The sequence below is a fragment of the Chrysochloris asiatica genome, unplaced genomic scaffold, assembly GCF_000296735.1.
Source record: "Chrysochloris asiatica unplaced genomic scaffold, ChrAsi1.0 scaffold00005, whole genome shotgun sequence".
Classification (NCBI taxonomy): Eukaryota; Metazoa; Chordata; class Mammalia; order Afrosoricida; family Chrysochloridae; genus Chrysochloris; species Chrysochloris asiatica.
The window spans coordinates 11,097,524-11,108,765 of NW_006408523.1; the positions used below are offsets into that span (position 1 = coordinate 11,097,524).

At 43.6% G+C, this 11,242-nt stretch overlaps 1 pseudogene; it reads left to right on the forward strand.

Annotated features, from left to right (window-relative positions):
• The first annotated feature begins 600 nt into the window (after positions 1 to 600).
• Positions 601 to 1,713, forward strand: LOC102841384 (annotated as a pseudogene).
• Positions 1,714 to 11,242: the final 9,529 nt, after the last annotated feature.

Below are 11,242 nucleotides of genomic sequence, written 5' to 3' on the forward strand. Positions count from 1 at the left end.
CAGCCACCCCTCAGGAACCCTATACAGGGTCTCTATGAGTCTCAATGGTACTTAACATCAGAAGTGAAGCTGTGGGTAGGTGTTGGGCAGCTAACTGAAAGAAAGGCAGCTGCTCTGGGGAAGAAAGATGAAGCAGTCTGTCTGGAAAGATTTATAGCCTCAAAAACCCTCAGGTCTCTGCTCTATAGGATCACTGTGAATTGAAGTCGACTCAATGACAGTGGGATAAGTACCAATAATAGACTATCAGAAATTATCATTTTAAAACTATTTAGATGCACAACATAACGTATCCAGGAATAAATACAACAGAAGATATATAAAGCCTTGAGGGACAGAATCATAAGACATTTGTTGTTAAGTGCTGTGGAGTTGGTTCCGACCCATAGCGACCCTGAACAGAGTTTCCAAGGCTGCAAATCTTTACAGGAGCAGAAAGCCTCATCTGTCTCCCGCAGAGCAGCTGGTAGTTTCGAACTGCTGACCTTGTGGTTCGCAGCCCAATTTGTAACCACTACACTACCAGAGCAACTTAGGCATAAGACATTATTGAAGGTCAAAAACCAAACCCACGCTCCATTGTTCGGGATTCACGGCGCCATGAGGGGTGACAGAGGCCGAGGTAGGGGTGGGCGCTTTGGCTCCAGAGGAGGCCCAGGAGGAGGGTTTAGGCCCTTTGTGCCTCATATCCCATTTGACTTATATTTGTGTGAGTTGGCTTTTCCGCGAGTCAAACCAGCACCTGATGAAACATCCTTCAGTGAGGCCTTGCTCCCAATTCTGCTGAACAGGCTTCTATCCTCTCTCTGGTGACAAAAATAAACAATACCATTGACAATTTGATCGTGGCTCCAGGGACATTTGAAGTGCAAATTGAAGAAGTGCGACAGGATCGTATAAAAGGTAACAATGACTACAGGACACAATGTGGCTGACCTGGTGGTAATCCTAAAGATTTTTCCAACATTGGAAACTTGCTGCCCTAGGGAACAAAGTTGTGGAAAGCCTAAGAGCACAGGATCCCTCTGAAGTTTTGACCATGCTGACCAATGAAACTGGCTTTGAGATCAGTTCTACTGATGCTACAGTGAAGATTCTTATTACAACAGTACCACTCAATCTGCGAAAACTAGATCCAGAACTCGATTTGGATATCAAGGTGCTACAGAGTGCCTTAGCCGCTATCCGGCATGCCTGCTGGTTTGAGAAAAATGCTTCTCAGTCCACAGTTAAAGTTCTCATTAGACTGCTGAAGGATTTGAGGATTCGTTTTCCTGGCTTTGAACCCCTCACACCTTGGATTCTTGACCTGTTGGGGCACTATGCTGTGATGAACAACCCCACCAGACAACCTTTGGCCCTCAACGTGGCATACAGGTGTTGCTTACAGATTCTGGCTGCACTGATTCCTGTGAGAGTGGCAACTTCAGAGTCCACATAGTCATGACCCTGGAACAGCAGGATATGATCTGTTACACGGCTCAGACTCTGGTTCAAATCCTTTTACATGGAGGCTTCAGGAAGATTCTTGGCCAAGAGGGTGATGCCAGCTATCTTGCTTCTGAAATATCTACTTGGGATGGAGTGATAGTGACACCTTCAGAGAAAGCTTATGAGAAGCCACCAGAGAAAAAGGAAGGAGAAGAGGAAGAAGAGAATACAGAAGAACCACCTCAAAGAGAGGAAGAGGAAAGCATGGAGACTCAGGAGTGACCCTCTCTTCATCCCCTTTCCTACTCAAGGGAAAGACTTGGAGCTTAAATTAGCTGCTATTGGGCATTACATGTGGTATTTCTGTAGGATATGGGGAGACTAAAGGAAGGAAACTAAAATCTAGGGGAACAAGTGTCAATTCTACTGGGTTCTGGTATTGGTTTAGCAGCCTGAAATCTCCATTTGTGACTATGCCATGCATTTGTAGAGAAGCAGAATACCAACATTTTCTATTAACTCTCCAATTCCCAATCTCCTGGAAACTGCTCTCAACCAGTACTTTGTTAAAATGTGAACTGAAAAATTTTTTTCTAAGAAAAACTATTAAAGTACTTCCTGTAAAAAACAAACAAACAAAAAACCCACCAGCATCGAGTTGATTCCATAGACAGTCGATTTCTGAGATTGTAAATCTTTACAGGAACGGGCAGTCTCCTCTTTTTCCCAAAGAGCAGCTGGAAAGTTTGAACCAATGACTTTGCAGTTAGCAACCCAATGTCTGACCCACAGCATCATCAGGGCTCCTTGAAAGGCATAAAAGAAACTCAGAGTAAATGGAACATCTGTGTTCATTTGTGGGAAAATTATGGTGTAAACATATAAATTTGATTCATCTTTAAACTTAAGGTAATTCCAACCAAAATCACACCTCGTATTTTGTGGAACTTGACAAGCTGAGTGAATTTCATATGGAAGAAATATAAGGTCAAGAATAGTCCAAAGTTTTTTAAGAGAAAGGTTGGGAGACTTGTTCTACCAGAAAATGAGTATCTCTACATCTGTTGCCATTTCAGTATCCTCTTGTGATCAACATGGTTGTCACTTTGTTATTAATTTTCTTGTGAAGCTGGAAAACAAATGTGATGCTCTGTCAAAAATTTTAGAGGTGAAAATTTCCCCTCTTTTATGCTAATCTAGGTGACTCATTAACAGCCTGAGATAAACAGCACAACTTTGCTTACTGAAAGTTGTATTTGAAGCATTTACTAATAAAGATTAAAGACTACAGCCTTCCTTATGGATTACATCTTAAAATAAAATGAAAATCCTCACAACTGGACCAATAAGATGATAAATAAAAGACTGAAGTTGTCAAGGATTTCATTCTACTTGGATCCACAAGTAACTCCCATGGAAGCAGCAGTCAAGGAGTCCAATGATGTATTACACTGGGCAAATCTGCTGCAAAAAGCCGGTTTAAAGTGTTAAAAAGCAAAGATGTCACTTTGAGGACTAAGATGCGCCTGACCCAACCATGGCATTTTCATATCAAAACTGGACAATGAATAATGAAAACTGAAGAAGAACCAATTCCTTTGACTTATGGTGTTGATGAAATATATTGGCTACACCACACTCTGCCAAAAGCACAAATCTATCTTGGAAGACGTACAACCAGAATGCTCTGTAGAAGTGACTTCATCTTACGTACTCTGGACCTATTATTAAAAGGGACCACCTTGTAGAAGGTCAGCACAAAAGAGGAAGGTCCTCAAGGAAATGGAATGATACAGTGAATGCAATAATGGGCTCAAACATGACAACAGTTGTGAGGATAGCACAACATCGGGCACACTGGGTCTCTGTGAGTGAGAACTGACTAACGGACTCCTAACAACGTGATTGAACTCTCACATTTCTATTGTTGTTGTTGGGTTAAATGATGCCAAGTCGGTTCCAACCCATAGTGACCCTGTATAGGGTTTCTGAGGAGTGACTGGTGAGCTTGAACCACTGATCTTGAGGTTCAGACCGACTTTGCAGTCCAGCACATTAACCCACAGCACCACACACATTTCTATAGCACTTGGTTACAATTGACAGTAGACCAGCATTTCCAGGTGTGGTTTCCATCTTGATTCTTTGTAGCTCAGACAAAGGTAAGTACTGAGGTCAACTCTATAGAGTAAAAGAAAAGGGGGGATTTTGTTGTTGTTTCAAGAAACTTCTTTTGAATTCTGTTTCCTTTTTAAAAAGTCATACCAGAAGTATAAAAAAGGTATGATAAGTACATTCGTACATAATGCCATCAGCTAGGTCTCCAGGAATCAGGAAATTGCTGTTTTAGGGTGAAAGTTTGAATTAGGCAGATTAGAGATGAAATTGCTTACCATGTTGAACTACTCATGGTTTTCAATCTCTGTAAAATCGGGAATGGAAAAAACTAGCATATGGACCATCACTGCCCCTTACTAGACTTGAGCAGACATTACTGGTTGAACAGACTCTTAGCTATATCTACACGTGACCGTCAAAGTCTTGCCATCACAATTAGTTTGCCTAGCTCTACTCTACATTACATTAGTCTCTGGATGGTGCAAATAGTTAAGTGCTTGGCTACTAGCTGAAAAGTTGGAGGTTTGAGTTCACCCAGAGGCATCTCCAAAGAAAGGAAGCCCATGGAGTGCAGTTCTGCTCTGACATGCGTGGGTCACCATGAGTCAGAGATTACTTGAAGGAAACTGGTAAAACAATAATAAAATCAGGTACTGTAGGATAAGCACTGGACTGCTAACCTCAAGGTCAACAGTTCAAGTCCACCAGCTGCTCCTAGGAAACCCTATATAGGGTCACTAGGAGTCACAACCTACTGGACTGCGCTTAAGAACAATAGAGAAAGTTTTTATTTTCATATTTATATTACTACAAATATGAATCAAATATAATACAGATTTCACCTTTTTGACCCTAAGTGGCAACTAAAATGCCCTTCCTCTACTGAGCAGCTCCTTTCCAAGTGTATGTACCTCCAGAGAGTGGAGAGCCCCGGAGCTGGGTCCTCAGTCCCTTTTCTCTTCTTCCCTGCCCTTAGATGATCTCAGTTCAGCATCCTAATGATGATTCCCAAATGTTTATCTCATGCCTCTTACTTAGCTGTTCAGTTAGGCATTTCAAACTTAACATGTTCAAAATAGAGCTCCTGATGTCCATATCCTTTCCCATACCTATACCTCTTCTAGTTTTCCATCATGGTGACAATCCCTTCCTCCAGTTCCTGGCAAACACCTTGGAGTCATCTCCCCTCCCACCCCACATCCAATCATCATGCACATGTCTTCAGATCCTGTCCAGACTCTCACTATTCCTCACCACCTCCACCGCTACCATCATTTCGTTTCCAGTTTACGACATAAACTCACAACTGGACTTTGCTAACCCCTTTGCCCCATACACTCTTCTCAACAGAGACACCAGAGTACTCATGTGAAAACCGAAGTCAGAGTGTGCCTTCTGTTTAAACTCAAGTAATTTCCCATCTCACTTAAAGTCAAAATCAATGTTCTCATTAGTTTGTTGACTTTCTGTAATCTGTCTGCCATCCCACTTACCGCTTTGATCTGAGAATCCATCTCTCTCCTCTTTGCTTACTCTGTTCCAGCCATGCTATCCTTACTGTCTCTTGAGCCCTCCAGCTGTGCTCTTTCCTGTGAATTTTATTTGCTCTGCTTTGCCTGAAACACTCTCCTCTCTACTATTCCCATCAATCTTTCCTCTTGTCCCTCAGACTTTGACTCAGATGCCACTTTCTCAATGAAGCCTTACCAAATCCTCTTCAACCCATACACTTTCTGTCTTCCTTCCCAGCTTTATTTTCCTCCATAGCACTTAGCACTTTCTGACATTTTTCTTTTTCTTGTGTCTTTCCCTGCTGGTGTGAAGAGTCCAGAACCATCAGGGCCAGTTTTGTGCACCGTGAACTCTCAGGAACTGGAAGAGCACCTTCCATGCAATAGGCCTGCAGTCTTGGCTTCATGGTTGCATCTTGTATCTAATACAGGTCTGGCAGTGGAAAGATCCTCCTATTCTCTTCTTATCAGACTTCCTTTTCTTCTCCAGGGCCCAAGTCCTGCCCTTGCCTGGGCAGATGACATCACATTTGACCTTACTGAGAAGAATCCTGTCAACACTTCAGAGAAGGTTTTGTCTCACACCTCCCCTCCTGGTCCAAGGAGCGAAACGCTCTTTCCGGACTAAGACCCTTTATCCCATCTTAAATCCTGAGCAGGCTGATTTCTCCTGATTCTTCCTCTATCATCTGCCTCTCTCATGCGTCCATCCTCTGAATTCGAACGCCTATCACCTTCCCTATCTTGAAAAAAGCCTTTATTAGGCCATATGCCCTACTTACACCTACTTGGTGTCCCTCCTTCTTTTAAATTCTAGATTTATTGAGCAAGTGCTCTTTACCCTGGCCTCCACTTTACTACCACACACTCACTGCCTCTTAACTCCTCACTGAGAGTTTGTTTGTGTCTCTATCCTCTCTCTGGACTGTTCACTTAAAGTTCATAAGCGGCCTCCTTATTGTGAGATCAAAGGGCTTTTCCTGATTTCCATTCTGCTTGAACTCTCAGAATACTATGATACTTTTAGTCACCTCCACCCCCTTCAAAGCCCTTCACAGGCTTATTCAGTACAGGCTACCCCAGCTCCCACCATTCTGACGTTCTCGGGATAGGCCATCTTAAGCACGGGCCTCCCCGGTTCCCCACCGCTGGGACGTTCTCGGGATAGGCCATCTTCAGCACGGGCCTCCCCAGTTCTCCAGTTGTTTGGCGTCCTCTCATCCTTCTGCTTCTTCAGCTTTCTAAGTACCTGCTGGCCCTCAGTTGACTGGGCTACACTGACCACTTTTCCTCTTAAGACTAGACTTTTCTAAAATATTTTTTCTAGATGACAAAGAGAAAAACAATAATAGCAAAACTAAATACAACAGGATAGCACAAATCCATTTTTAGAGCACAAAATTCCAAGAACAGAATAAAATCTAAACGTGGGCTTTTTAGCATAACTCAGCAGGCACATGTGAGGGGCAGTCTGTCCCTTCCTCTGCTTCCGGTTAATCCCAACTCATAGTACCTCTGTGGGGCAGAGGAGAAGTGCCCCCACAGGGTTTCCAAGGCTATAATTCTTTATGGAACCAGACTGCCCCATTTTTCCCCTGCAGAGTGGCTGGTGGGTTCAAACCTCCAGTCTTCCAGTTAGCACTTAACCACTGCACCACCAGGGCTCCTTACACACTTTAAATCTTAATAGGAGCAGAAAGCCTCATCTTTCTCCCTAGGAGTGGCTGGTGGACTTGATCCGCAGACATTGTGGTTCGCAATCCAATGTTTATCATACAGCATTACCGTGCTCTCCCACACTATCTAAGGACCCCTTGTTGTTGTGAAGTGCCATCGAGTCGGTTCTGACCTATAGTGACCCAGTATAGGGTTTCCAAGGAGCTGCTGGTGAGCTTGAACCACTGACCTTGCAGTTCCAATGGCTTTACAGTCTGGCGCATTAACCCACAGCGCCACACCAGGACTCCTAAAGGCTCTTTATTCTCAGTCTTTATTTAGTTTTACTCCTTCCCCCACCTTCCTAAATCTTGTGTCTGTTTCTGAGGTCCTGAGCACACATCTCACCCACAGAGAGTTATTTCCGGAGATGGAAGCCTGGTACTGAGGCACTGGTTACATTCTACCTGTGTTCAACTGTTGTGCTTCACCTCTTGGCTGGGTGTTGCACGGAGTTCATCTGGGTTTTGCTCCAAGCTTCACATGGGAGAGGGGCAGGCTATCTTCTAATTGCTTCTGAAGTCTCTGCCTCCGGGCCATCTCTTGTCTTCCACACCACTCATTTCCATTCTATCAGAACAGCCCCTTTTCACCACTTCCCTTTAAATGGCCCCATGGCTTCCCCAGTCACCAGGCTCATGCTGAGGGAAATAAGTCAGTCACCAAAGGACAATACTGTGTGATCACATACATATGAAATCTCTAGAATAAGTAAATGTATCAAGACTAAAGTTTACTAGTAGTGACTGGGGTGGACCAAGGGAAGGAGTTGTGGTGGTGGTTATGTGCCGTGGCGTCGGTTCCCACTCATAGTGACCCTGTGCAGGGTTTCCGAGGCTGTAACTCTCTACCGGAGCAGAAAGGATCCTGAGGTTAGCAGCCCAATTCGTAACCACTATGCCACCAGAGCTCCTTAAGGGAAGGATTGGCGGTGTCATTATTTAGGAAGCAGTAAGTCCTACTGTGGCGCTGTGGGTTAACCCGCCAGACTGCAAAGCCATTTGAACTTCAAGGTCGGTAGTTCAAGCTCACCAGCTGCTCCTCAGAAACCTTATACAGGGTCGCTCACTATGGGTCGGAACCAACTCAATGGCACTTAACAACAACAAGAAGTTCTGTTTTGTTGGAAAATTTGATGATTATTGCTGATGATTGTACGTCAATAATCAATATAACACAATATACTTGATATCACTAATTGTACATGTGAAAAAAGGCGAATTGGCAAATGCTGTGTTTATTGTATATATATGTTGTTGTTAAGTACCGTTGAGTTGGTTCCAACTCATAGTGACCCTGTATAGGGTTTCCGAGGAGCAGCTGGTGAGCTTGAACCGCCGACCTTGCAGTTCAAACGGCTTTGCAGTCTGGCGGGTTAACCCACAGCGCCACAACAGGACTCCTTATAGATAGGTACGTAGGTATGTAGGAAGGTAGGTAGGTAGACAGACAGACAGACACATAGATTATCTTAACAACAAAGAAGTAAGGCTTGTCTTAAATTCTTAATTCTATTTTACTCTCTGACTTTCTTTTGTGTGTGTGTGTGTGTGTGTGTGTGTGTGTGGTTGTTGTTTTTACTTCAGATGTTTCTCCTTCTGTCCTATTTGTTTGCATCCACCCTCCCAGCCCAGCTGTCGACTCTCATTCCTAGACTGCCACACTCTTCTGGAGTGTCCCAGCGGCTGTCAGAGGGTCTCCCTCTTCCTTGAACAACATTTTCATCATATCTCTCCCTTCTCTAAGTGGTTTTGTGGCTCTCCATTTGTTTCCATTCATTTGTACCAGAAATAGTTACTGAATCTCCACTATATGCAAAGTAAGACCTCAGTTTAGCTCCATCTTCTTAAAGAAGTAAGCAGCCTTCTTAAACCACAGCTTTTTAACCCCACCCCCATTCTCATGACACCAGGTCACACTTGTTCCTACCGCCACACCTTGCTAGAATCTGTGCCTGAAATGTGCTGTCTTCTCCCTTCCACCAACCCGAAGCTCCGTCTCCTAACCTGGCTCAAATTCTACTCTTACATGAAGCCTTCTACATTTTTTAAACTACACATTTTTAAAACCAGTTTCTTTATATTAGAAAATTATAAATAACATTTGGATCAATCTGTCCCCTGTCTCCCCCTACAACTGCTACATGTATAATTCAGTGACGTTGACTACATTTATCCAGATCTCTGGATAAATCATAGCTTAGAAGTAGGGCCATGGTCATTATGCTCTATAACTTGACAAGCATTTCTAAACTCCTTTCCAGTAAGGCTCCCAGAGACTCTGCCTGGCAATGTGTGTGAGGAGAGACTCAGTAAGGGCCAGAGTGCAGTCTAAGTACCCGGGTGGCCACACGCTACCATCTTGGAGGTTACACTCAGAGGTTATGACGCAGAGTCAGGGGCACATGGTAGAAAGAGTTATGCTACCCTGACTGAGCTGGAAGAACTCAGACAGGGTTGAGCCATGCTGGAGTGTGGTGAGGTACTTCCGGAACCTTTCTTTCCCTGCTACGTCTGACCTATGAATTGAATAAATGGTTTTCTGGTGCCATAGTCTGCAGAGGTGCACTGTGGAAATATGTGAGAAAAGTTCTTTACTGTGGGGGGACTTTGTGTGAGCAATGAGAGACATTTAGCCTCCTTGCTCTCTCGGGTAAATGTCAGTTAGTACTCTCTAGCCTTGGTAGCAAACAAAAATGCCCACCACTCTCTGTTGTGTTTGCTCAGCCTTGTGTGGAGTGCCTGTTGTTGTTGTTAAGTGCTGTTGAGTCGGTTCCGACTCAGCAGTGTTTCCAAGGAGCAGATGATGGGTTTGAACTGCTGACCTTGTGGTTCGCAGTCCAGTGCTGATCTTACAGCACCTCACCAGGAGTCTGTGGAGTGCCTAGTAGGTCAAGTAGCTGGAGATGACAAGGTAGGACTGTAGCGGGCACGTTGGAAAGCGCAGCAAGAATTAAGTACCCCAAACTGATCTCTCCTCAGATATCCCCATAAATTCAAATTACTGAGTTATTCAGCCTCAAAGACAAATGAAGGAAATGTCCCTTACCCCCAGAACTAGAATCAAGGGAGAGAAGGCCCACAAGTAGGCCTTTGCATCTCAGGAGGGGGACCAGGAGTTGATTTCCTGATGATATTTTAAATCCTAGGTTTTCTTCAGAGACCCATTGGGTCTGTGCTAGTCTGGGAAACAAGGAAGGAGGCTAGCACTTACAGTTAGCAGATGGGGTTATCGGAATGCAGGGAGGGAAAGGTATGCCTTTAGGGTCAATGACAAAAAGGAAGAGAACACTCAGATATCTGGTCATGCCTGTGTTGTTAACTCTTAAAGGCAGAGTGGGTTCAGGACAGTACAACAGCCAGTCCCTGTGCTGGGCAGAGGGTGGAACAGTGTTTTCAGTTGAAGGAACAGTGTGTACAGTGGCATAAAGATTGAGTTCCAGGGACCACAAGAAGCAACACTGGATGCTGACCCCAGAGAGTTGTGGGGGAAGGGTTATGTCCTGTACACAGCGGGCAGCCGCAGGCACTGCCCAGAGGTGTGGCAGTGCAGAGTTCAAAAGGATGCTAGAAAGAACTCTCTGGGTTTGGGCAAGCAGACAGGAGGGAGGGGCTGCAGTTGAGGACAAGGAACCAGTTAGGAGGGGGAGAGACAAATGCCTGCCCAAACACAGAGGAAAGGATATGAGAGCCACCTAAGAGTTAAAACAAGTTGGAGAAAAAAAGCTGGAAGCAATCTAGAATCATCTTCAGGCGGTGACTATAAAAGCTGACATCATTCATGAGGGAAAAGAGGTTGTTCCACATAGCCCTCCTCCTTTAACAAGTTTAATAAAGTTTAACTTCAATCAAGTTTCTGCAGTTAAAACATTGTATCTTCTAAGAATATGCAAAATAAAATAGATACAAGTCACGATGTACAACAAGGAGGCTAACAAGATATGTAAATGTGAATATTTCTTTAAAGATATCAAATGACCAAATAAAAAATTAGAAGTTTATTTTGAGAGTTAGCATAGATCTGTTTCTTCAGTTCATTAGTAAATAAACTTTTGTTTTGCCTTTTTTTAAATTACCTTAGAACCAGTTTGTAAACGCTAACCATTAAAAAAAATATTTCAACATGAAAAGAGATGTATTTAGTCCCACTTAATGACAGTGTTGCAGGATAATGCACTGAACCCCAAGGTTGGTTTGAACCTCAAAGTCGGCAGTTCAAACCTACCAGCCACTCCTCAGAAGCCTTATACAGGGTACTGTGAGTTAGAACTGATTCAACGGCGCCTAACAACAACTTGCCTAGTACATATTTACTACTTGATAACTCTCTTTTTAGAAAAGACTATCAGTGAGAAAATTGGAACTGCTTTTTTTTTTTTAATGATTTATTGTGAATTATGTGATAGTTTACATGGGAGAACATTGGTTTTACATTCATTCTATCGTCTCATTGCCATGGTTACAATC